Source organism: Macaca thibetana, chromosome 6 (assembly GCF_024542745.1).
Source record: "Macaca thibetana thibetana isolate TM-01 chromosome 6, ASM2454274v1, whole genome shotgun sequence".
NCBI lineage: Eukaryota > Metazoa > Chordata > Mammalia > Primates > Cercopithecidae > Macaca > Macaca thibetana.
In genome coordinates, this window is record NC_065583.1 from 44,947,287 (window position 1) to 44,972,733 (window position 25,447).

Below are 25,447 nucleotides of genomic sequence, written 5' to 3' on the forward strand. Positions count from 1 at the left end.
TGGGGAGGTCTTGCTGGACCTGTCTAGAAAGTAAATGAGTTCTTCAGGAGGGTAAAGGTGAGGGCTGTTAAAGGAAGTTCAGAGGTGTAGGGAGACAGGAGATGTTGCCCAGTCTGTATGTAAGGTGGGGACAGCTGTGTAGGCGCTGGAAGAAAGGGAAATGCAAAGCCAGCAATTGTTTGCTAAGGAGGGATTAGAAATGGCTAGGAGAGAGTGAATAAGATTGATAGTGTGTTGGAGATAGCTGGGGAGGGGTAGAGGGTGGCATAAGAATGGGAATGAAAGTAAGAGTGAGTATAAAAGTAAAGAATAGCCGGGCGCGGTGGCTCCCAGCCTGTAATCCCAGCACTTTGGGAGGCCAAGACGGGCGGATCACGAGGTCAGGAGATTGAGACCATCCTGGCTAACATGGTGAAACCCCGTCTCTACTAAAAATACAAAAAACTAGCCGGGCGAGGTGGCGGGCGCCTGTAGTCCCAGCTACTCGAGAGGCTGAGGCAGGAGAATGGCATAAACCCGGGAGGCAGAGCTTGCAGTGAGCTGAGGTCCGGCCACTGCACTCCAGCCTGGGTGACAGAGCGAGACTCCGTCTCAAAAAAAAAAAAAAAAAAAAAAAAAAAAAAAGTAAAGAATAGAACTTCATCAGGGTGAAAGTATTGGAGGGTTCCCTGCCAGCAAAGATCATCTATCCACTCTAAGAGTGAGTTAAGAGTGGTGGTTTGGGGATAGCACCAAGAGATATCGGCTGTGATGGCTTGGAGAAACAGTGTAAACCAGCAGTATAAACAAGAATAGGGTATTTATGAGTAGTTGAAAATGGTGAATAGGAGTATGACTAGACAGAAGGCAGTAGGGATGACTAGTTTTTAGGGCTCAGTCCAAGTAGTGGGGGTGACTTCATAAAGCCCTGTTGCAAAAAGTAGGGTAAAGACGAACAGACCTAATAGAATGAAGGGGTGTATTAGGCTAATAAGGATTATTACTGTTCTTCAGAAATGCGAGTGAGTTTAAGGGAAGTAGGGGAGAGTACTTTCGACTTCCAGGAGAAAGAGGAGGGATTAGGATGGCTGTCTGACAGACACAGCTTTATCCTGGAACAGTGAACCCAGTGGGGAGGATCCTGCAGGTGGACGGCAGTTGGGGTACTATAGATGACTAAGTAGGGTCCGGTCCATTGAGGTTATAGAGTTTGAGGGGTCAGATTCTTAACAAGAACTGATCGTTCAGCTGGGATGTCTTCATATGACTGGGAATCTACAGTAGGCAAGAGAAGATTAGCAGCCTGGTGAATTTCCTGTCTAGCCTGCTGGAGGACTGGAAGATAAGTTGCCTAGAGGGCTGGTGTCTGGGATGAGGTTGGGGCTGAGCAAGAAAGTGCATCCATATAAAAGTTCAAATGGACTGTACTCTGTAGTATCTCGAGGACAGGCTCTAATTCTGAGAAGGGCAAGAGGTAAAAGTACTGTCCAGTCCTTTTTAAGTTAGAGGCTGAGCTTGGTGTGGTGTGTCTTTAAAAGACCATTAGTCCATTCTGCCTTTGATGAAGATTGAGGACCGTAAGGGATATGAAGGTTCCATTGAATACCAAGAGCCTGAGAAACTGCTTGGGTGATTTCATTAGTAAAGCCCGGTCCAGTATCAGACTGTATAGAGGTGGAAAGGAATTATGTCTGACAGAAGGGAAGAAATGACCACGGTGGCTTTCTCAGACCCTGTGGGAAAGGTCTCTACCCATCCAGTGAAAGTGTCTACCCAGACCAAGAGATATTTTAGTTTCCTGACTCAGAGCATGTGAGTAAAGTCAATTTGCCAGTCCTGGGCAGGGGCAAATCCCCGAGCTTGATGTGTAGGAGAGGGAGGGGGCCTGAACAATCCCTGAGGGGTGGTAGAATAGCAGATGGAACACTGAGAAGTGATTTCCTTGAGGATAGATTTCCATGATGGAAAGGAAATGAGAGGTTCTAAGAGATGGGCTAGTGGCTTATAACCCACATGAAAGAGGTTATGAAATGAAGACAGAAGAGAATGAGCCTGTGAGGCTGGAAGGAGATATTTTCCTTGGTCTAAGAATTATTTCCCTTGTGTGGGAAGAGATTGATAGGTGGAAGTTTCAGCAGGGGAGTAGGTGGGAGTGACCTATAAGAAGGAGAAAAATTGGCCATGAGGGATAGAAGTTGGAATGCTAGCTGCTTCTTTAGCCACCTTATCAGCATAAGCATTGCCTAGAGCAATGGGATCTGATGCCTTTTGAGGCCCCTTGCAGTGAATGACTCCAGCTTCCTTTGGAAGTAAAGCAGCCTTGAGAAGAGTATTTATTAAAGAGGTATTAATGATAGAGGACACTTGTGTGGTGAGGAAACCTCTTTCTGCCCATGTAACAGCATGGTGGTACAGGATATGGAAGGCATATTTAGAGTCAACATAAATATTGACACGTAATCCCTTTGCAAGAGTAAGTGCCCGAGATAAGGCAATGAGTTCAGCTTGCTGAGAGGTAGTGGAGGTGGGCAGACTGGTAGCCTCACTGATAGATGTGGAAGATACTATAGCATAGCCTGCCTTTGCTGGTGAGTGGCGATTAGGCCTGCTGGAACTGCCATCAATAAACCAAATGTGATCAGGGTGAGGAACAGGAAAGAAGGAAATATGGGGAAATGGGGTGAATGTCAGGTGGATCAGAGACATACAGTCATGAGGGTCAGGTGTGGTATCTGGAATACTGTGGGAGGCCGGATTGAAGTCCGGGCCAGGAACAATGGTAAGTGTGGGAGACTCAACAAAGAGTGAGTATAGCTGAAGAAGCCAGGGAGCAGAAAGTATATGCATCAGATGTGAGGAAGAAAATAGATTTTAAAAATTATGAGAGCTGTAGAGAGTGAGTTGAGCATAGTTTCTGATTTTGAGGGCCTCTAAAAGTATTAGGGTGGCAGCAGCCACTGCATGGAGACATGATGGCCAGCCTAAAACAGTAAGGTGAAGTTGTTTGGACAAAAAGGCTACAGGGTGTGGTCCCGGTCCTTGTGTAAGAATTCCGACTGCACAGTCCTGCACTTCAGCTGTGAGTAATGAAAAGGGTTGGGATGAGTCAGGGAGAGCTAGTGTGGGGGCAGTCTCTAAAGCTGTCTTCAAGGAATGGAAAGAGGAGTGGGGAAAGGATTTAGGATCTATGGGGTCAGCTAGGTTTCCTTTGGTGAGTTTATATAATGATTTTGTTAGGATGGCAAAACCAGGTATCCAAAGGTGAAAGTATCCAACCATGCCTAGGAAGGAAAGGAGTTGTTGTTTTGTAGAAGGTGTTGGGGTTTGAGAGGTCAGTCGGACATGATCGGCAGGGACAGCACGTGTGTTTTTATGAAGAATTATGCCGAGGTAGGTAACAGATGGAGAAGAAATTTGAGCTTTGGAGGGGGATACCCAATATCATTTGGAGAATAAATGTTGAAGGAGCAGGAGGGTGTCTTGTTGAGCAGATTCAAAGGAGGGGCTACAAAGAAGAAGGTCATCAATATATTGAATAAGGTGAGAAGCGGAGGGGTGGAAAGAAAGTAAGTCATGGGAAAGAGCTTGGAGGAAGTAATGAGGTCTGTCCCTGAAACCTTGCGGCAGCGCAGCCCAGGTAAACTGCTGGGACTGATGGGTGTTAGGGTCAGTGCAGGTAAAAGCAAAGGGAGGCTGGGATGAGAGGTGCCGGGGAATAGTGAAAAGAGCATCTTTGAGATCAAGAACGGAACAGTGAGTTGTGGAGGAAGGTATTGAGGACAAAAGAGTGTATGGGTTGGGCACTACAGGGTGGATAGGCAAAACAATTTGGTTGACAAGGCGCAAATCCTGAACTAACCTGTAAGACTTGTCTGGTTTTTGGACAGGGAAAATTGGGGAATTGTAAGGAGCGTTCATAGGCTTTAAAAGGCCATGCTGTAACAGGTGAGTGATAACAGGCTTTAATCCTTTTCAAGCGTGCTGTGGGATGGGATATTGGCGTTGAGTGGGGTAAGGGTGATTAGGTTTTAATGGGATGGTAATGGGCATGTGATCGGTTGCCAGAGAGGGAGTGGAGGTGTCCCATATTTGTGGGTTAAGGTGGGGGCATATGAGAGGAAGACACAAAGGAGGCTTTGGGTTGGGAAGAAGGGCAGCAAAGAGGAGTGGCTATAGCCCAGGAATAGTCAGGGAAGCAGATAATTTGGTTAAAATGTCTCAGCCTTATAAGGGAACTGGGCAGGCGGGGATAACTAAAAAAGAGTGCATAAAAGAATGTTGTCCAAATTGGCACCAGAGTGGGGAGTTTTAAGGGGTTTTGAAGCTTGGCCATCAATACCCACAACAGTGACAGGGTCAAGGGAAACAGGCCCTTGAAAAGAAGGTAATGTGGAGTGGGTAGCCCCTGTATCGATTAATCAGGGAATGGACTTACCCTCCACTGTGAGAGTTACCTGAAGCTCGGTGTCCATGATGGTCCAGGGGACGTCCGAGGCAATCAGGCAGCATCAGTCTTCAGCCACTAAGCCAAGCTGATCTGGGAAGGAGTCAGTCAGACAGCCTTGGGCTAGAGCTTTAAGGGCCCTAGGAGTGGCTGCCAGGTGAGCTGGGCAGTCTGATTTCCAATGGGTCCCTGCACAGATGGGACACGGCTTGGAAGGAATCCCAGGCTGCAGGCATTCCATGGCCCAGTGGCCAGATTTCTGGCACTTGAAGCAAGATCCTGATGGAGGAAGTCTTGTAGGAATGCTTGACTGCTGCAGCTTAGGCATGTGTAACTTAGGCATTTTGAAGTTCTTGTGTGCTGGATGTGTGGCTGGGTTTTGCCTCACAGCAGAGGCAAGTAATTGTAACTCAGAAATGCGTTGCCATCTGGCTGCCTCCTCTCTATTATTGTACACCTTGAAGGAGATGTTGATTAATTCCTGTTGTGGGGTTTGAGGGCCAGATTCTAATTTTTGAGGTTTTTTTCTAATGTCAGGAGCTGACTAGGTGATAAAATGCATATTTAGGATGAGACGGCCTTCTGATCCTTTGCATCTCAGGGTTGCTCTCAAATGAGCCATGAACTGGGCTGGGTTTTCGTCTTTACCTTGGGTAGTTTCTTTAAGTTTGTCATAATTACCAGCTTTGTAAGCTGCCTTTTTAAGCCCTTCAGCTAGGCAGGAAATCATGTAATCTCGCCTAGCTATACCTGGGGAATCTGCCTGATAGTTCCATTGGGGATCCTCTCGGGGAACTGCTCTAATGCCTTCCTGGAGGTCTGGCTTATGAAGCCGGCAGTTGTCAGCATGAGATTGGGCTAGAGAAAAAACTCTTTTCTGTTCATCTGGGGAGAGGGTAGAAGTTAGGATGACATTTAAGTCACTCCAGGTTAAATTGTAGGACAGACTTAGATATCTGAATTCCTGTATATATTTAGTGGGGTCTGAGGAGAAAGAGCCTAAACGCTAACTGATCTGAGAAAGGTCTGACAGAGAAAAAGGCACATGTATCCTGACTATGCCTGCAGCTCCAGCCACCTCTCTAAGAGGAAATTGTTGGGCAGGTGGAGGAGAGCTAGTCACGGAACCAAACTGTAAGCCGGACCGGGTGTGAGGAGGGGAGGTGATAGAAGGATTATAGGGTGGAGGAGTGGAGGCTGAGGAAGAATTGGGACCTGGCTCGGCCTGGCAATGAGAAGGTCAGATGGGTCTGTAGAAAAGGAAGATTGAAAAGACTCAGCAACACTTGGGGTTGGGACTGAGGGGACAGGTGGGAGGGAAAGAAGGAGGATTTGGGAGGAATCACATTGGGGACAGAGACTAGGGAGGGAAGGAAGTGTGAAAAATGCCTGGATGTAAGGCACTTCAGACCATTTGCCCATTTTTGACAAAAATTATCTAGGTCTTGTAGGATGGAGAAATCGAAAGTGCTGTTTTCTGGCCATTTAGAGCCATTGTCAAGTTTGTATTGGGGCCAAGCAGTGTTGCAGAAGAAAATAAGGCATTTAGGTTTTAGGTCAGGTGTGAGTTGAAGAGGTTTTAAGTTTTTGAGAACACAGGCTAAGGGAGAAGAGGGAGGAATGGAGGGTAGAAGGTTGCCCATAGTGAAGGAGGCAAGCCCAGAGAAAAGAGAGAGTAGAGACACGGAGAGAAGAGGTGTGGGGTGCTTGCCCCCCAAAAAAGCAGAAAAGGGGTAGAGAGATGGAGAGAAGGGGTCGGGGCGCTCTTGCCCCCCAGAAAAGCAGTACTTGCCACTAAGGGTGAAGGACCAAGGCAGGCATCCCCGCGTGGTCAGACACCTCTGAAACCTGGGTGAATAATCAAGCAGTCATCCCCACGTGTTGAACATCAAGGGAAGACTGTCTTCCTGAGTCTGTGACCGGCGCCAGAGTTTTAGGTTCACAGATAAAATGCGTCTCCTGTCTCTACCAGAAAAGGAAAAGAACTGAAATTAAGAGAAGGGAGAGATTGAAAGATAGCACCAAGATTGAAAGGAGAAAGAGGTTGAGAGATAGTGAGAGAGGTTGGAGAAGAGAGTAAAAAGAGGCCGCTTACCCGATTTAAAATTGGTGAGATGTTCCTTGGGCTGGTTGGTCTGAGGACCCGAGGTCGTAAGTCGATCTTTCTCACAGAGCAAAGAGCAGGAAGACAGGGGATTGATCTCCCAAGGGTCCCCCGATCCAAGTCACAGCACCAAATTTCACTCGTGTCCATGTGAAGACATCACGAAACAGGCTTTGGGTGAGCAACAAGCCTGTCTATTTTACCTGGGTGCAGGCGGGCTGAGTCCGAAAAGAGGGTCAGCGAAGGGAGATAGGGGTGGGGCTGTTTTATAAGATTTGGGTAGGCAGAGGAAAATTATAGTCAAAGCAGGTAGTTCTCTGGCAGGCAGAGGCAGGGGTCACAAGGTGTTCAGTGGGGGAGCTTCTGAGCCAGGAGAAGGAATTTCACAAGGTAATGTCATCAGTTAAGGCAGAAACAGGACATTTTCACTTCTTTTATGATTCTTCAGTTACTTCAGGCCATCTAGATGTGTACGTGCAGGTCACAGGGGATATGATGGCTTAGCTTGGGCTCAGAGGCCTGACAATGATCTTATTTTTATGGCTGCATAGTATTCCATGGTGTATATGTATCACATTTGCTTTATCCATCTGTCATTGATGGATTTAGGATGATTCCATATCTTTGCCATTGTGAATAGTGTCGCAATGAGCATTCGCATGCATGCGTCTTTATGGTAGAATGCGTTATATTCCTCTGGGTATATACCCGGTAATGGAATTGCTGGGTTGAATGCTAGTTCTGCTTTTAGCTCTTTGAGAAATCACCATGCTGCTTTCCACAATGGTTGAACAAATTTACACTCTCACCAACAGTATATAAGCGTTCCCTTTTCTCCACAGCCTCACCAGCATCCATTATTTTTTGACTTTTTAATAATAGCCATTGTGGCTGGTGTGAGATAATACCTCATTGTGGTTTTAATTTGCATTTCTCTAATGATCACTAATATTAAGCTTTTTGTTACATGCTTGTTGGCCACACGCATGTCTTCTTTTGAAAAGTGTTTGTTCATGTCCCTTGTCTACTTTTTAATGGGGTTGTTTATCTCTTGTAAATTTTACACCTGACATCCTTTGAGATCTTCTAATGTTTAACAGGATGCTAGCAATAACAAGTTCTTTTATGCATACTTCTTAATTAGCTCAACACAGTTTTAAAACTGAATGACAAAAATATAGAGGTTCTGCATGTGAAATGTGGTGGAGTTTCTTGGGCCTGGTTTTTAGCCACAGGCTGGAAGATAGAACAACTGAGTCTTTTAAAAAGCTCTACCTGAGATTCCTTAATGAAATTTCCAGACAGAAGTTAAATTATCTGGCCTTAGTAGTTGCTTAGTACCATATGCTCATGGAGGCTTATATGGTTAATTAATACCTCTTGTTTCACTTTTGTAAATAATCAAGCTAAAACATTATGAGACTGTAACGCCAAAGGTTCTTGCCTTAGCCACGCCAAAGATTTGGTGTGGTGGCAGCCCGCAGTGAGAGACAGACACGGATTGGACCAAGAGTAAAAAAGCTGTAGGCTTTATTGAGCAGAGTGACAGTACAAAGCTTCCGCAGCGTGGAAGGGGTCTAGTGTTAGATTTTTTTATCACTGGAAGGTAGCCAGTGTTAGATTTTTTGATCATCTTTTAAACTCTTTAAGGAGGGAAATACGTGAGACCATGGGAAGATGTTATCAGAGCAAGAAACAAAGACAATTAACATGCTCAGATCTTGAGGAAAACTGGAATTGCAACTTGAGTTTTATCTACTTTATGACCTTGCAGCAGCATGGCAAAGGAGACAGGATCTCACAGGATTTTACAAATTGTGTTTACAAGGAATTGGAATTGGGAGCATAGATAAGGTCTGCTGGTCTCAGAAAAATGGGCTTTTAACGTTGCTTTTAATTTCAGGGAAGTGGGAAGGGAGAGAGGGAGAGAGAGAGGACATAGGGAAGCTTACAACAAAATTTTCGCTGTTTGTAGCTTTCTTGGGGAAGAAAACACATGCACAAATTTTGATGTTAGGAATATTTTTAGCATATATCTTCAGTATTATTCATCCAGGACCGAAGTAAGTCCTGATGCAGAGAATGAGTGAGATTCACAGCTTTCTGGGCCCCTGCTCGACCCAGGAAGCCCAGCTGACACCTCCTCTCAAGACCATCAGTTTTTCTGTGATAGAGAATAATCTTTGCAGATTATTTATGATCAAAATAGGGGGACTGCTAGGAAAAAATCTTTTTAAACTTAGAAATAAGGCAGAAAAGTGAGCACCATGTCCTTTCAATGTCATATTGGAATATTATTTCACAGGCTTATTCAAAGATTACTGATACATGGGGATATATCTGCTTTTAAGGGATTAGATACAATCAAGTTACATGTAACGTAGATTTCGCTCTGTTAAAGTAGATAATCCTAAAAGTTATATTTTATTGTCCTGTATGATATTCCAATTTTCTGTCTAACAGCAAATTTATTTCAAGATGCCTTCTTTCCTGGATTATGTAAGAGTCCCTTATTTTTAAAAATGCTCTTTGAACCAGTTTTACCATTTTACCAACTCCCTCATTATTAAATTAATAATCTTTAACACATAGTCACACTCTTAATTGTTTGGAAATTATAATTAGACATACCTTATGTTGCAGGACAGAGAACCTGGTAGAAGCAGCCTCTCTTTCCTTCTCAGCTCTAGGATGAGCCATTGCTGTGTTTCTTAATTAGATGGCACTTCATTTATCTCCCTCTATTGGCCTTCCTACTACCCAGTCTCCGGGCAGTAGCTGTGGGTCAGCCAACCTCTCCGTGAGCCTCTTGTTAACTGTCTCAGAGTCCAAGGCCTGCATTACAATTTATGTCTCACTTTCTACGGAATAAATCAGTGGTTGTGCTCAGTTGTTCCAGATATAGAAAGACCCAGGGAAGAAGATGTTTTTGTCATCTTATCCCACTCTGGAGCACCTACCCCTGACAGGCCTGTTTATTTATTTAATCAACGATTTACTTAATTGTCTACTTTTTCTTTATCCAGTGATTTGTTCAGCATTCATTAAGACCCCAGGAACTGGATCAGAACCATAGTGGATGGTTTATTGACTTAATTAGGTGAAAGCTTAAAAGCTCCCATTGAAGAAATCAATAGTGCAAATACCTTTTTTTTTTTTTGTATATAGGCAGACATTTCTATATGTGGCTAATTTAGTTGCTGTGACAAAAAAAACCACCCAGATTTTCTGCAGTTGAACACAAAATAAGTTAATTCTTTACTCTTGCAGAGTGTAGTCTGTGGTGGAAGACAGTCATTCAGGAACCCCGGCTGCCATCTTCAATTCAGCTGGCAGATGGGTGGCAACAGGGAATTGAGAATTAGGTGAGAGGTTTTCATGGGGTAGGTCTGGAAAAGATATCATCCACCCATATTCTGTAGGACAGAATGCCATGACAAAGTAACAACTACCTGCAAGGAAGGCCAGGAAACTTAGTCTACTTGTGTTTCTGGAAAGAGAGGGCAATGAACTTGGTAAACAACTGCTGAGTAACCACAGCCTCTAATACCCAGAATCCCAGAGTCCAGGTAATCCTCACTGACCTTGAATCTGGAGGTTGCTAGAAAGGGGCTGTCATGTCTGTTTAAAACCTCACATCACTCTGTCGAGCTACTTGCTTAGCAACAATTACTGTGGTAGAAAGTACAATGGTGAAAGTGATTTCATTTCTCACCTGGGGGCAGAGACAATTCCTTTTTTTCTTTTCCTTTATCCTCATTAGTAGGAAGCTTTCGATGGTATCCACAGAATTTTGTTCAGTAGGTGTTGGGAAATGATTGACAGTTTTCAGGAAGAGATTGAGATGTTCACAGTTGACCTTCTTGAAGATAACTCAGGGCCAATGTCTCTAGCTTCACCTGTAGTACCTGGTAAATGACTTGGAAGCACATGGAAGGCACTTAGAACTATAGAGTCTTATAAAGTCTCCAATTTGATATCTTAATCCAGTTGAGCATTCTGAACCTCCAAGAGGTTAAGTAATTTCCCTGAGCCACCAGGCTACTTTACAGCAAAATACAAACAAGGCAAGTTGCTTTTTATCCAGCCCACACTATTATGCCAGGCAGCATCTCATCAAGTAGTGAATGATTAACCTTTCATTCTAATGCAAAATAAAACAAAATGTTGAGTAACCAAAAATATCAGCGATTATAATGTTTTTCCAAACTGAATGTTCTGGTTAACTCTGTTTTAGCCATAGAGCCTTTTAAATTTTAACTTATGGGGTTGAAAATATTTCTAAGACATACCAACTGGTTTTCTTGCCTTAGTAACCAGTGTTCCAAACTCCATGAGCAATGTTGCCCTAATGTTCATAGGGACAATTATTATTCCAAAATGGGGAGGAAAATAATTTTCAATAACCTAAAATTCAATTTTGATGAACTGAATGAACTGTGAGAAACTGTTTCGGGGTATTTTCTCTCCTCAACAACCTTTAAATTTCAGAACTTGAATCAGAGAAAAAGATCCAGCTTCAATCTGAAATAAATCCTGTGATGTGTATGTCTACATTGGTAAGATTCACCAAAAAACAAAATCACCTTTAGGCTAGAAACCATGTGAAGTTTCTCCAAGTTGGGTCTGCAGATTTTCCTGAAGATCACATTGCTGACGGTCAAACAGTGGGATGATTCTGAGGTGGTTTTGTTGTATTTGTTTGGTGGTGAGGAGGGGCTTGGTGGAAATATGTGACCTGAGAGATAAAAGAGATTTCTATTACCAGGAAAGGTCTTAAAACCAACTTCCACTCTTAGAGACACCCACCTTTCTTATTTTAGAAACAACTCATTTTATTTGGTCCACTTGATCAGCATTTTCTTGAACTTGAAATGATTTGAGAAGTTGCTGTTTAATTTGATTTTCCTGGCTCATTCTCCTGGAAAGGAGGTTCTCCTATTTTAAAACATAAAGTTGTGTTTAAGCACTGCTGCCAAGGAACTGAGGGTTTGCCAGGAGCAGCCTCTATGGTTTCAGGATGCTTTGCCGCTACAATTGAATTAATTTACTGAAGGAGCTTATTTCTACCTGCTGTTAAAATCACCTACATTATGCCATGCACATAACAATTACATTTTGTGGGTTTCTTTCCTTTTTTCCTTACACACCCTCATTGGGTTGTTTCTCATAGTAGTAAAATGGGAAAAGTACACATAAAATCTTAGTGAGATCTGGCAAAGTTAGACTTCTCTTAGCATGTGCATTCCCCTCTGTTCACTCACCACTGGTGATGGCCTTCTTACATGAGTTTGCTAAGATTATTCTGTTTGATTCCACCCTGCCTTACCCAGCTGACTATGGAAGGGCAGGGATCATTACTCATTTTTCTTTTCTGCCTCTACCCAAAGCTTAAAGTGTAAGAGGTGATTTTCCACATGCCACTCTTGACACTGTGTGCTGTTCTGAAAAATCTCTTCTGGAAGTTGAATTTTGCTAACAGTGGTTAGTTACATAACGAACATTTTATTGAACTCTTACTGGGAACATTGTATTAATGACAGAGAAAAGAAAAACCGTTCTTGCTCTCACCTTAGCTGTGGAACACCAAGCCAGGGTTAGAGAAGTGTAACAAAAACAGTGCATTTCCACAAACTACAAGAACATAATATGTCTTCCGGATGGAGAATAACTCAGTGAACAATAACCATCTGTGTCTGAGGGCCTACCATGTGCCAGGGCAGAGTAATTTTTGAGATGCTTGTCTCCCAATATGTGCTCTTTGGGATAAAAGACCAGTTGTTCTTGTTGATTACTCTATCCTTAGCAGTGAATGCGGCTTCTGGCACACTGCAGTCCTCGGTAACTCCTTGTAGAGGATAGGAGGAAGTTCAGAGATTGCACCTGACACGGGCCCTATCTATTTTATCCTTGAAGCTATCCTTAAGCACATTTATGATTTTCATTTTTACAGTTGGGGCATTCTTTCTATTAGTCATTTTATCTTTCTAACACATCAACAGATTCAGTGACACAGATGTTGTACCTAAAGGCACACATCTTTCACCTGTGAGGGGTGGATTTGATTCTGAGTCATTCTGTTACCAAAGACTGCTCACCACTGTGTAGCTGTTGCCTCCCAGCAATGAATGACTGCTGTGGGGTTGCAAGTGGCTGCTCCGAGGAGGTTAGTGCTGCCCTGAAGAGAGGTTACACTCAACAAGCATTTGAGGGCCCTTGCAGAGAACCAGAAGCAAAGTAAGGCTGGGTGGCACTTGGGCCTCACTTCATGGTGTCCCTTGCAGGTGATGATTATCACATGGCTAAGAAAGGATAATTCAGAGAGGTAAAATGTTTGTATGAAACGAAGAGAGGGTATTCGTGTTTGAATACCTTCACCAGACTCACATCAGAGACTGGGAGATTTCCGATATGATCCTCTGATGGTTCCGAGCATAGGCTGCAAACACTGAGTGATAAGAGAATCCCTTCCACAGATATTCAAGTTCAGGCATAGGGCATTACACATTAAGGCCATTAATGTTATGAGGGTGAGTCACATCTCTCAGTGGGAAGCCAGACTGCCTACCTCTTTTTCCTGTTAATCACATAACATTTTAAAGCTGGAGAATTGTATGAAAGGAATGCTAGGCAAAGCGGCATCACAGAGGGGAATAATCATAAAGTAAACAATCGGCTTAACTATCTGGCATTCTTGAGTCATGCAAATGATGAGTAGCTTGTTTTTCTGAAGACTGTTTTGACCCTAAATAAGCCCATTTTGTGGCTGTTATTTATTTATTTATTTTGAGGAAGAGTCTTGCTCTGTCACCCAGGCTGGAGTGCAGTGGTGTAATCTCGGCTCACTGCTACCTCTGCCTCCTGGGTTCAAGCGATTCTCCTGCCTCAGCCTCCAAAGTAGGTGGGATTACAAGCACCCAGGGTCATACCTGGCTAATTTTTTGTATTTTTAGTAGAGATGGGGTTTCCCCATGTTGGCCAGGCTGGTCTCAAACTCCTGGCCTTGAGCAATCCTCCTGCCTCGGCCTCCCGAAGTGCTGGAATTGCAGGTGTGAGCCACTGCACCAGGCTAATTTTGTGGCTTTTGGTTTTAACCTACAAACTGAGTATAAAATGTCGGTCAGCCCTATGTATCTTTTGGAGAGTAGGGAGCTTGGAAAGAGAATGCCAGAGAGTTTTGAGAAGCTCATCTCCAAGTGTATGTTCCAAGGGGGAAGGCCATCCTGGTCCAGAAGAGGAGCTCATAAGCCCTTGCAGAGGATAGAAGGAAGGACAGAGGCTGCACAGGAACCACTCCTGCTCTTTTTATTCTCAAAGCTACCTGGATACTGGTCATGCTGGTGGTTTTCAAATTTGGTTTTATGATGCCTCAGGATGAACAATTATTTCGAAGTTCATCACAGAAAATGTAGAATGTTCTTGAAATGAAAGACACTTGTTAATGCATATGCCTTACACCCAAAGAAGGGTTGAAACAGCCTGCTTATGCCACTCAGTGCTGCACCACAAGGTAATGAATGCAGGGGGCTCCTCATCTGAGATGTGGTCCTCTCCTGGGTTTCCCACACATTGCCGATGTCTTTTGATTATTTAATACTAAACAGCATCTCCCCCTACAACAGACACTAGTTTTGGGTGACTGCACTTTTAAGACCAGAAGAGGTAAAAATTTTTAGAAGAAAGGGGAGAACCACGATAAGCTTAGCCTCTCTGGTGATGCTCTGGCCTTCTATCCCCTAGAAGTGATTTTTTTCTCCCAACCAAGTCTCTGTCCTGAAACCTGGCCCCATCTTCCAAACAAGTTCTGCTTGCCCTTGGATCTGACCCCAAACTCCAATTTTCACACACTGCTCAGATTAGATGTTTCCTGCAGAGTTGGCTTAGCCTCAGACTCTAGGCCCCTCCATCCTCTCGGCCCCTGCTTGGCCTCATTTCACACTCCTGCATCTGACCTTCGATCCCACTCCCCCCACACCTGCTCTGGCCTCCCCCTGATTTTGGCTTCTCCTGCTTCAGTGCTGACAGCTGGCCATGACTGCTTCCAATTGAACTGCTAAGGAACAGAGACTCCTTCCCACCGGGTTACATCTGAGTTGCTTCTTAATCAGGCCCAGGATCCTGGAAGGAGAGATGGGGCATGATGAACCCTCCAAGCTGTGCTTTTGGCCTCGCCTAAAAATGGGAACAGACCAGCCTGCCACCCTGGGGCCCATACCCCTGCTATCCTGTCCAAAAATAGACCCAGAATCCTCAGCTTGGGGGGAGACCAGATAGACACTGATGGTTCAGAAAACAGCATCTTACAAGGCTACCTGTTTCACCAAACTCTTAGATTTTCAATTTCTTATTTAATCATTTTCTAGTTCCTTTTCCTTTTTCTGCTTACCATCACAGCACCCACTGGACAGGCTGAGGTGTGTGTGGCTCTATATAAGAACATGAATTCTATAGTAAGTCATGGCTTATGGGGATGCAGGGGCCTGTCTTTCCTAAGCAAGACCACTTCTCTGATCCTTGTCCCAGAGCGCTGAATGTGTTTTGCCTTTCTAAGAGTAGACATATCAGATTTTTGCATTTCATACAGTCACTATGGTTTGGGATACAGGACAGATCAGAGGCAAGATTAGAGAATTAGAGCTTTAAGAGTCATTTTAAGAGTCCTGATAAGGGGCATTGGGGACATCTATTGTCCATGACCATTTGTGATGACTTAGTTGAGCCTAAGTGGCTTTAGACAAAAGAGGCTATCAGAACAGTCTGCCTGTTCCCTACCTCCCACTTTCCCAGCACCCAATTTAAGTTTCAAACCTTATCATTATGTAAGAAAGACATCCACCAGCTGCAGGAGGGATGGAATCAAAATCATAGTCTGCCTATCCACAAGGCTCGTTTATGTCCTGAAGGCTTCCCAATCACTGGAAAATGAGGCCCTGAAATCCAACCCATCAGATTAATACCTCCCTCAGAGTGAAAGCAACAGAGTTAGAGTGAAATCCTGGTTTGAATTCCTTCCTCTAAGCAAGCTTGTCCAATCCGTGGCCCGTGGATAAGACCCAGGACAGCTTTGAATGTGGCCCAACGCAAACCTTTTTTTTTTTTTTTTTTTTTTTTTTTTTGCTCATCAGCTTTCATTAGTGCTAGTGTACTTTATGTATGGCTAAAGACAATTCTTCTTCTAATGTGGCCCAGGGAAGCCAAAATATTGGACACCCCTGGTGAAGCAGAAGTCAATTCCTAAGAGCCTTTGGGCTTAACAGTAATGGCCACTTTTGCCTCTTCACTGGCATCTTTTGTGACTTCCTTCAAGGACAGAAGAGGATTAGCTGGGCATGGTGGTGCACACTCGTAGTCCCAGCTACTCAGGGAACTCAGGTAGAAGGATTAATTGAACCCAGGAGTTCAAGGTTACATTGTGCTACGACTGTGCCACTGCACTCCAGGCTGAGTGACAGAGTAAGATTCTTTCTTTCTCTAAAAATAGTAATAATATTTAATAAAAGGAAAGTAGAGGGATATTTGGGCCCAACCTGGGAAGCCAAGGAGCAATAAGGGTGAAGTGGAGAAAGGTAGTTTTCTAAAGGAGGTAGAAAGGTTTGAGGCTTCAGTGAGAGGAATATCATTTAACATGCATCCCAGAGACATCATGAGATGGTGGAACATAAAATATCCCTGAGACAGTAGGTGCATTTTCAGTTACGAATTAAGAGACATTGAAGTCAAAGGTGCCAGCATACTTGACACATTAGATTCTCTTTTAATGTTGAAAGAGAAGGTTTCAATTAGTCTTTGTTTAAACTTTTAAAAATTTGATTTTTTTGAAAATCGTTAGAGGGTACGAACTGGTGGGGAGAAGACCAACAAACGATAACCCAAGTAGAAGGGCATGACTCTAATCAGAGTTAGAAAAAAAGCAAATGGACAAAGATCAAGCAAACACAATGCCTTCCCATCACTTGGCTGATAAGGATTAAGAAAAGAGGAAGGAAGGAGAGGAACTATATGGCAGAGCTTTAGTGACCCAAATCCAAGTATGTGACATCTTTCTTAATAGCTTGAAATCTATGGGTATGCAGTCAAGCCTAGAATAGCAGGAGAATCCTGCAGGAAGCAGCAAGACAAGGACAGAACCAAGCAAGTGTTCATTCTCTCGTGGGCCAAAAAATAGCTTATAGGCTTTATATTTGTACAGTACTTATCCTATTAAAAAGGAGTAGCTTCTTAAAACTCTGTATTGAAAAAGGGTCTGAGGCTCTGTCTGGGATCAATAGTAGAGTACTGCAATTGATTATGGCATCTGCCATAGGCCCAGGGTTGGAGAGTGGGCTCAACTAATGTGGGAAAAAGGAGTGCTACTTGTGGCACAGTCTATCCCACTGATACTCTCTATATTGGGGTTTAGGTTCAAAGGCCCAACTAACACTGAAGTGTGTCTGTCTTTTATACTTGACTTGCATCTGATTTCTCTTGGGGACTCGTAGGGAAAGTGGAAGGATCATAAGTAGAATGTGTTTCTAGATTCCTTGGCCATGATACAAATCCAAAAGGGCCTGTTATTAATGCCCCAAATTTTAAACACAGACTACTTTTGGAATTTGGGACCTAAAATTCCAGGTAGGGATTCTAGAGGTGGCATTGGTTACTTGGGGAGTGGGGTAGGAATGGAATCTCTTGGTGGGCTTCAAGAGTCATTCCCAGTTTCCTGCCTGCCTTCCTGCCCAAAGGAGGGGATGCTCATGTCTCTGGTCCCATAGTTCAGGACATCACTGAATACCACCAGCTCAGGTCAGGGGGGCCTAAGGGGATGTAAACACTTGAGTTGAGATGACATAGTTCACCTTCATTTAACACAGACGTATCATGAGGGGGAGGTTGACATCATCTAACTGGATCTCATCACTGCTTTTCCCTCTAACAGCCAGAGGTAGATGTTCAGGCACCCACATGAAAAGATTCTTGGCATAAAAGTAGATTGAGTATGAATTCTCATTTATGGGTTTGGGAACCCCCTCAAGGAATTAGCACAAGAAACCTACATAGCAACCCCAACAGCTTAAACGCAAAGATTGCCCCCCTCTCTCAGGATGACAATTCATGTTACACAGTCTGAGTACAAATAAAACAGCCCCCAATTGCCTTTGGGCCAGAGCTCACATAATTTTGCTCATAAGAATATATAAATCAGGCCAGGCATGGTGGCTCGAGCCTGTAATCCCAGCACTTTGGGAGGCCGAGGCAGGCAGATCATGAGATCAAGAGATCAAGACCATGCTGGCCAACATGGTAAAACCCCACCTCTACTAAAAATATAAAAATTTAGCTAGGTGTGGTGACTCATGCCCGTAGTCCCAGCTACTTGGGAGGTCGAGGCAGGAAGATAGCTTGAACCCAGGAGGCGGAGGTTGCAGTGAGCCGAGATTGTGCCATTGCACTCCAGCTTGGCGACACAGTGAGACTCCATCTCGAAAAACAAAACAAAACAAAAAACAAAAATATATAAATCAAAGCATTGGTCAAGCGCTAAGTACCAGGTCAATAAGACTTTGGTTTTCTTGTAATGTTGGCACTTTGTCATCAGGAAAATAAAATGAACAAAACAAAATAAAACAGTGATTATTTTTAAGATAACATTATAAAACTGAAAGGACCACAAAATCATTTGGGAATATGGCAGGAAACAAATTTCAATTTAACTACAGGGATATTACTATATTACATATATCATTTGAGGACAGCTTTGTGTAACTCATTTCTGTGTTCCCTAAAATGTTTGAGCAGAGTAAGTGTGCTCTATAGCATTATTAAACTGAAAAGATGGGATTGCAGTGTTGAGTAATAAAAATATCCCTGCACTTAAATTTGTATTTGTTTCCTGCCATATTCCCAACCCCTAGAACAATACCTGGCACACAGGAGAAGCTCTTACTAGCAACACAAGTAATATGGTCACAGGCAAGCTTTTAACCTGTTGGAGCCTCAGACTTCTTATGAGTAAAATGTGAATAAACATGTCCACGTTGTTTCATGCCTTTGTTCAGTGTAGCTTCCTCTCCCAGGAATGTCTTAACCCTCTCATTTCGAGACCTTGCTCAGGGGTCAGCTTTTCTTTGAAGCTTTTCTTGACGCTGTAAGGGCCAAGGCCTTTGGCCCTTTGGAGATTTGCTGGAAATCATGGACATGAGGCAGACTGATTAACAGGGGAAAAGGCATAGGAATTTATTTAATGTATATACATAGGAGCCCATGAAGACCCAAGATACAGAGGAAATTATCCATTTTTATGCTTAGGTTCAACCAAGTATGGACAGCCATGTAGAAACATAGACAGGAAGGTATGATCTGACCTAATGGACTGGGTAAACCCAGCAAGGCCTGTCTGTCTAGATTCTTCTTGGCACACATTCCTCCCTTCTTGGTATGGGGCAAGCCTCTCTCTGGAATGGGATTCTAATGACATGCAGTCAAACAAGGTAGGTCATATAATTTCTTTATGGCCAGTTTTTGCATAGAATATTTAAGTTTTATGGATGGATTTTTAGAAAAGTGGTTCTTGTTTCTATGATCTGCTTTGGGGAAGAAGGATTCTAGTTTACAGGACTAGTTTTGAGGGAGAATGGTACTAAGACACAAGAGGGCAGGAGAAGGTCAGAGAAAACCAGGTTTCTGAGGCTGCGTCTGTGGCCTTCATTTTGGGATATTGTTTTTTGAACCTAAACAATGTCCTCTTGCCTTCTAGAAAGAAATGAAATCATTCTCCTTTAGCTGTCCTAAATCCCATCATTTCCATCAAGCTATGTACAGCTCTTTGTGACATTTGTCTGCTTACATAAAATGCAGGTCTAGCTGCCTCTGCCAGACAGTATTTTCCTAGAGGGTAAGAACTATGTCTTATTCATTTCACTTTGCCCAGAGCCAAGAACAGCAGAAACTCGATATATCATTTTGAATAAATAAATGAATGAATAATGAAGGACTATAATGAGCCAAGTGATGTGATCCATTTGGAGCTTTAGAAAAATCCCCCTGGCATAGTAGGCCAGACAAACTTATAGTTCAGCAGGGGTTAGACTGAAAGCATCAAGATTCCCTGGGATTCAGACGCTGTCTCCAGAATGCTTCTGTTAAATTTAAAGGCAACCCTGGCTTGCAAGTCATTATTAGTCACCAGTACATTATTTGAGAACAGAGTCTGTAGAGCCTAAGACATAAGCACATTTCATGAGGGTATCAAGAAAGGGGTAGGGTCCAGGCATGGTGGCTCATGCCTGTAATCTCAGCACTTTGGGAGGCCGAGGTGGGCAGATCGCGAGGTCAGGAGATCGAGACCATCCTGGCTAACATGGTGAAACACTGTCTCTACTGAAAATACAAACTAGCTGGGCATGGTGGCACGCACCTGTAGTCCCAGCTACTTGGGAGGCTGAGGCAGGAGAATCACTTGAACCCGGGAGGTGGAGGTTGCAGTGAGCCAAGATTGTGCCACTGTACTCCAGCCTGGCGACACAGTGAGACTCTGTCTCAAAAAAGAAAAAGGAAAAGAAAAAGAAAAAGAAAGGGGTAGGGGTAGGACATGTTGGAGCATGAAGCCCCTTGGGAAGGAATCAGACTTGGTAGGAGTCCTGGTACAGCAGGGCATGCCCTGCAGGGGCACTGATTGAAAAAGTGGGCACCTGTGACCTTCCACCCACCACACGGTGCTCCCAGGGCCCTTTGGAAAGTACTAAGTACTAAGTAAAATGGACCTAACTTCTTACAAGCAGGGGCAAGCCAGTCATCTATTTGGGTACTGAGAGCACCCAAAGCCAAGTGGAGTACCAGTAGCCAAAGCTGCCTGGGGAAGAGGATGAATCTGTTTGGCCTCAGCAGGTACAGAGGCAGTGTCCAGTTTTGTCCTCTGGGGCCTGGTCATAGAGGGACAAGTGTAAGCCCAGTGGGGTGAGAGGTTTCAGGAAGGGAGTGGTTTCTTTTGCAATTTTCTCTTGAGTAGCAGGTGACATAGTCATTCAGTTCTGGAGTAAGGGCTAACCTGACTTTTTTAAAAGACTGTATTAAATCTACTGGGCCAAGGTCTGGCTGTTTCTGGCCTATTCTATTTTTTAAAACAACTTTATGAAGATCTGTTTTATCTATAATAAACTGCACTCATTTAAACCATACAAATTCATGAGTTTTGATAGATTTATATATCTATTGCTATAGACTGAATTGTGTCCACCCAAAATCCATGTGCTGAAGCTCTAATCCCTAGTGTGACGTGTGACTGTGACTGTATTTGGAGACAGGGCTACAAGGAAGAAATTAGGATAAATGAGGTCCTAAAAGTGTGCCCTGATATGATAGGATTAGTGCTCTTGTAAGAAGACACACCAGAGAGAGAAAGAAAGTAAGAGCTGTGAGGACCCACTGAGAAGTCAGCAGTCTATAACCTGAAAGGGAGCCCTCACCAGAACCTGACCATGCTGGAACCCTGATCTTGGACTTCCAGCCTCCAGAACTGTTGAGAAATAAATTTCTGTCATTTAAACCACACAGTCCATGGTATTCTGTTATGGCAGTCCAAGATGACAAATACACCCATGAAATGACCACTGTAGTCAGGATACAGAACAATCCCACTGCTCCCAATTTTTTATTCTTTTCTACAATAGGCTGAAAAGCTCTAACCTTGAGAGTGGGGAGATATCTGCTGTAGGAAAAAAAAAAAACACACAATTATTTCCAAAATGCTCCTGAAATGTTTTGTTGCATATGATGTCATTTGCCAAATTTTAATGAACAAAATAAGCCATTATGCAATTAAAGCAAAGAATGCATGGCAATTCAGCCCTGAGCATGCAATCAGGCTGGGCACCATTGCCAGCTATGAACTGGTTGTGGTAACCTGCATACATTTCCGGCTGAAGTCTGATCAGAAACAACAGGTTGCCTGGGCATAGAGAATTCCAGAATATTTTAGAAAAGGGAAGTCTTTGACATTTTCTGGCCTCTTCATCCTCACTTCCCAGGAGCCAAATTCTCTTCTCCTCCCTCTGGAAAGATTGTCTTAGTCTTTCTCACTCTTCCCCTCCTCTCCCATCTCCAACCCCAGGCAGGTCCATGCAGCTTCCCAAACCTGTCAACCACTTGGGGGAAAAGGGCCTCCTTTGCTTCCCTGCTATACCCCGTGGGCCTGGCATCATGCCCAGCAAGAGAAGCTATACAAGGAATGTTTGTTAAATGAATCAATGATTAAATGAAGCAGAAAAAGTCAATGGAAAAAAAACCCAAATAGCAGCCATTTGAGGTCTTACATATTAGGACATTCTAGAGTGTTGTCTAGTAAGTTACCTTGATTTTTATGGGGCTTTTGGGCAGGCAGAGCTGGCAGAACAGAGAAGTTATGATATGGCTCAGCTGTCATATCATGGCATGAGAGGCCTCCCTCCATCTGGTCTAATCAACGTTTCCAGCTCCATTTCCCACCTGCCTTATGTGTGCCTAGCAGTTCTGATACCATAGCTTAAATATGTTGTGTGGGTTCTGTCTCTGATTTTACCTGTGCAGGTGCCCTTTCTCACATGCACTACCCAGCTTGCCTACTGCATCCTCCTTCCTCGTCTTCATATCCAGGCTTTAAGTCTCCTCTCCTTCACTGCCTTTCTTCATCTCAGTTCTAGCAGCATGCGACTGACTGTCTGCTCCCACACGTTGCTCTCACCATCTGCCTCTTATTTATCTTTCATGCCAGACAGTGAGCCCCTTGAAGGGATGTTGTCCAGCCTTAATCATTTTGTAAACCCCCTGCTTACTCCAGGGCTATGCACAGAATGGTTGTCAATAAACACTTGTAGAATGGAATTGTCCAGTAAACGCTTCTTATCTCTCTTCCCAGATGGAAGAAGTAGAAGGCAGAGGCAACTACTACAGTGGGAGGAGCGTGGCCTTTGGGTCCAGATAGTTTTGTGTTCTAGCTCATCACTGTCTGCATTCATGTTATATTGCTTTGTAACCAATTAACACAGACTAAGCAATTTCAAACAATAACCCCTTCTTTCCTCCTGGTTTCCATAGGTCAGAAATCCAGCACAGTTGAGCTGAATCCTTTGCTCAGTTACACAAAGTGTCAGCTGGGCTAAATTCATGTGGTTGTTGGCGGAATTGAGTTCCTTGTTGTTGTAGGACGTAGGCCTAACTCTGTTGCTGGCTGTTAGCTGAGAATGCTCTAAACTCCTAAGGCCACCTGTATTCCTTCTCATGTGGCCCCTTCAACTTTGAAGTCGGCTATGGAGAATCTCTTTCAGGTCTAATCCCTCCCATTCTTCAAATCTCGTACTTTCTATTTCTCTGACCTCTTCATGCAGATTTAAAGGGCTCTGGTAATCAGGTCAGGTCCACCTGGATAGCTTCTTTTCTGATAAACTCAAATGCAATTGATTATGAATCTACCTACATCTGCACAACTCTTTTGCCATATAACAAGATAAAATCATGAAAGCGATGCCCCATCCTATTCACAAGTTCTTCCCACATTCAACAAAAGGAAATTATAAAAAGGTCAGGGTCATTGAAGTTCATCACAGAGTTCTTTCTACCACATCTCCTCTGGCTACATTACCCGCTTTGGAATACCAGTTTCCTCAGCTGAGAACAGGGATAAATAAACCTACCTCTCAGACTTGTGGTGAGGATTGAATTAAATACAAAATGTGAAAGAGCCACTCAGTGACTGCAGGTCTCTTCCCCTCCTCCTGTTATTTCTGTACTGTCTGCCTCATAACTATACCCAGATTATCCAGAGAACAGACACCAGCTGGACTGTGTGACTATGAAATAACACTAAGACCCTTGGTAACAAATGCAGACTAAAAAAAAAAAACTAATTGGTAATGTCAAGTTACTGTCTTTGGAGGGTGGTAATAGCTGAAATAACCCCGGGTTAGCTCATGACTCAAGTGAAAGTGATTTCATAAAGATTGAAATCCAAGCTCCTGAAGCGGAAGATTACTTCTGTAAAAGGCTTAGGTCATTATTTGTTTTGATAAAACCAAAAAGACCCTTTGTCCATGAAACTTGGGTTGTAATAAACTGGATACTATGAGCAGAAAGGAGCCCAGAGAAAAGGATGCTGTTGGCTTTTAGAATTCAGCCGATATGGAATAAGGCAAAGTTGGTCCCTATCAGCTCTCCTTCTCACTCTGTCCTTGCTGCAGGGATTTTCTGCTTTTGCTGACTCCCTCCCCCAGCTGCCTGGGACCTTCCTAGCAGTGCCCCACTTGGGCAAGTTCTACTCTTAGGAATTATCTAACTCTTACCCAGAAAACTTATCACTCCCGAGTTTCCACAACTCAATGCCCAGCTGGGTGCCTGCCTAATTAGGTACAGGAAGAACGGAGATGTCAGTTAATGGGAATGGCTAAATATGATCCCCTCTTCCTAGTTACCTTTGTACTTTAAAGACACCTTCAGTGTTATTCAACCAAAACAGACTTCCTTCCTTTTAGGGCTCAGATGACCGCTCAGTTTCCCCAAGTGCATGGAGCCATAGCTCTCTCTTGTTGGAGCAGACACCTACTGCTCACTGTGATGGTTAATTTTATGATCAGTGGCCCAGGAGACACCATCCCTACAGGGAGACAATGTCCCAACACTGCACCCCCTCACCTCAGACTTACCATTTGACTTTTCTAAAGGACCCTTGTCCTTTGTCTCATACCTGTGAGGCAAGACATCACCTCTGGGTTGGGGAAATACAAATAACTAACAGTAAAATGCAATTCTTAAGTATGAACTTGTATCAAAGCTTTTCTGTAGCAGTGGGATTTTCAGGTGAACAGAAAATTGGCTGTATCCTTCAATAACTGCATTTTACAAACATCTGTTTTATTTAGATAATGAGGAGAAAAAAAAAACAGTGTTCCTCCCTTTTTGGTCACTAATAATATATTTAAAGATGCAAAAATTCAATTAACCCTCTTCAAAGGTGTGCAGTGGTCAGGGGCCTGCATGCTCTGAGGCTGAACTCATCAGCTGCAGGGTTCTACCCAGTGGGAAGCACTGAGGTGCCTGTGTTATTAAAGCCAGCTTGGTTGTTCCAGGGAATCAATGACCCTGAGTGGCTGGAGAAGGCTAAAGCTTAGCAGTATGAGCTGTGTAGCCTTATTTTCTGCTTTGGGGACTCTCTTGGGGTAGCCTGGAATGCACTCCGTGGGCATACCCTTAGAGCTCTGCAGCCCTGATGCAGGGGGTACTCCATCAGAGATATTCTCTGCCTCCTTGCCATCCCTGCAGTCCATCCATGGATTAGACCACCACCCTTTCTCATGCAGATTTCAGGCTCTCCATTCTAGTCTTTGGTCTGCAGCCACAGACACATTCCAGGTGCACCCGAATTGTGCCCCTCCCCACATCCCTCAGGATAAAGTAGTAATCACCAGGTGTGAGTAAGGCCACTTAGGATCTGTAGCCTTTCTGCTTGGTCTACTTATTGCCTTGCTGTGCTCCTCACCTCTTCCCCCAAACACACTCCCCTGTTCCTTCTTTGGGCCCTAAATATGGAATGCCTGGCAGTCCCTCACATACCTCATGAGCTTTTTCACTCACAGGCCTTTGCACATGCTGTTCCCTCTCCCAGGAGGAAAGGGTCCCCTCCCCTCCTCATGCTTCACCTTACTCACACCTTGGTCCTCAGAATTTAATCTAGGTGTTACCCTCTCTAGGAAGCCTTTTTCCTTTCCCCTGCAAGTCTGGAGTTGGTGCCCTGCCCTTTGCTCGTACAACCCCATTATGGTTCTTATCATGTTGGTAGTGAAGCTGCCTACTGGCTAGTGGATGCTTTGAGTCTCCACTAGAGTGAGTGCCTGACATTGGCCTAGTGTTCAAAAACTTTGTGAAAGAGGGAAGGAAAAGAGAAAGGGAGGGAAGAAAGAATGGAGGGAGAAAAAAAA

The 25,447-nt window shown here is 43.9% G+C and overlaps 1 pseudogene; it reads right to left on the minus strand.

Moving 5' to 3' along the window:
- Window positions 1–723: 723 nt before the first annotated feature.
- LOC126956111 (uncharacterized) lies at window positions 724–24,796 on the minus strand (annotated as a pseudogene).
- Between the last annotated feature and the right edge of the window lie 651 nt (window positions 24,797–25,447).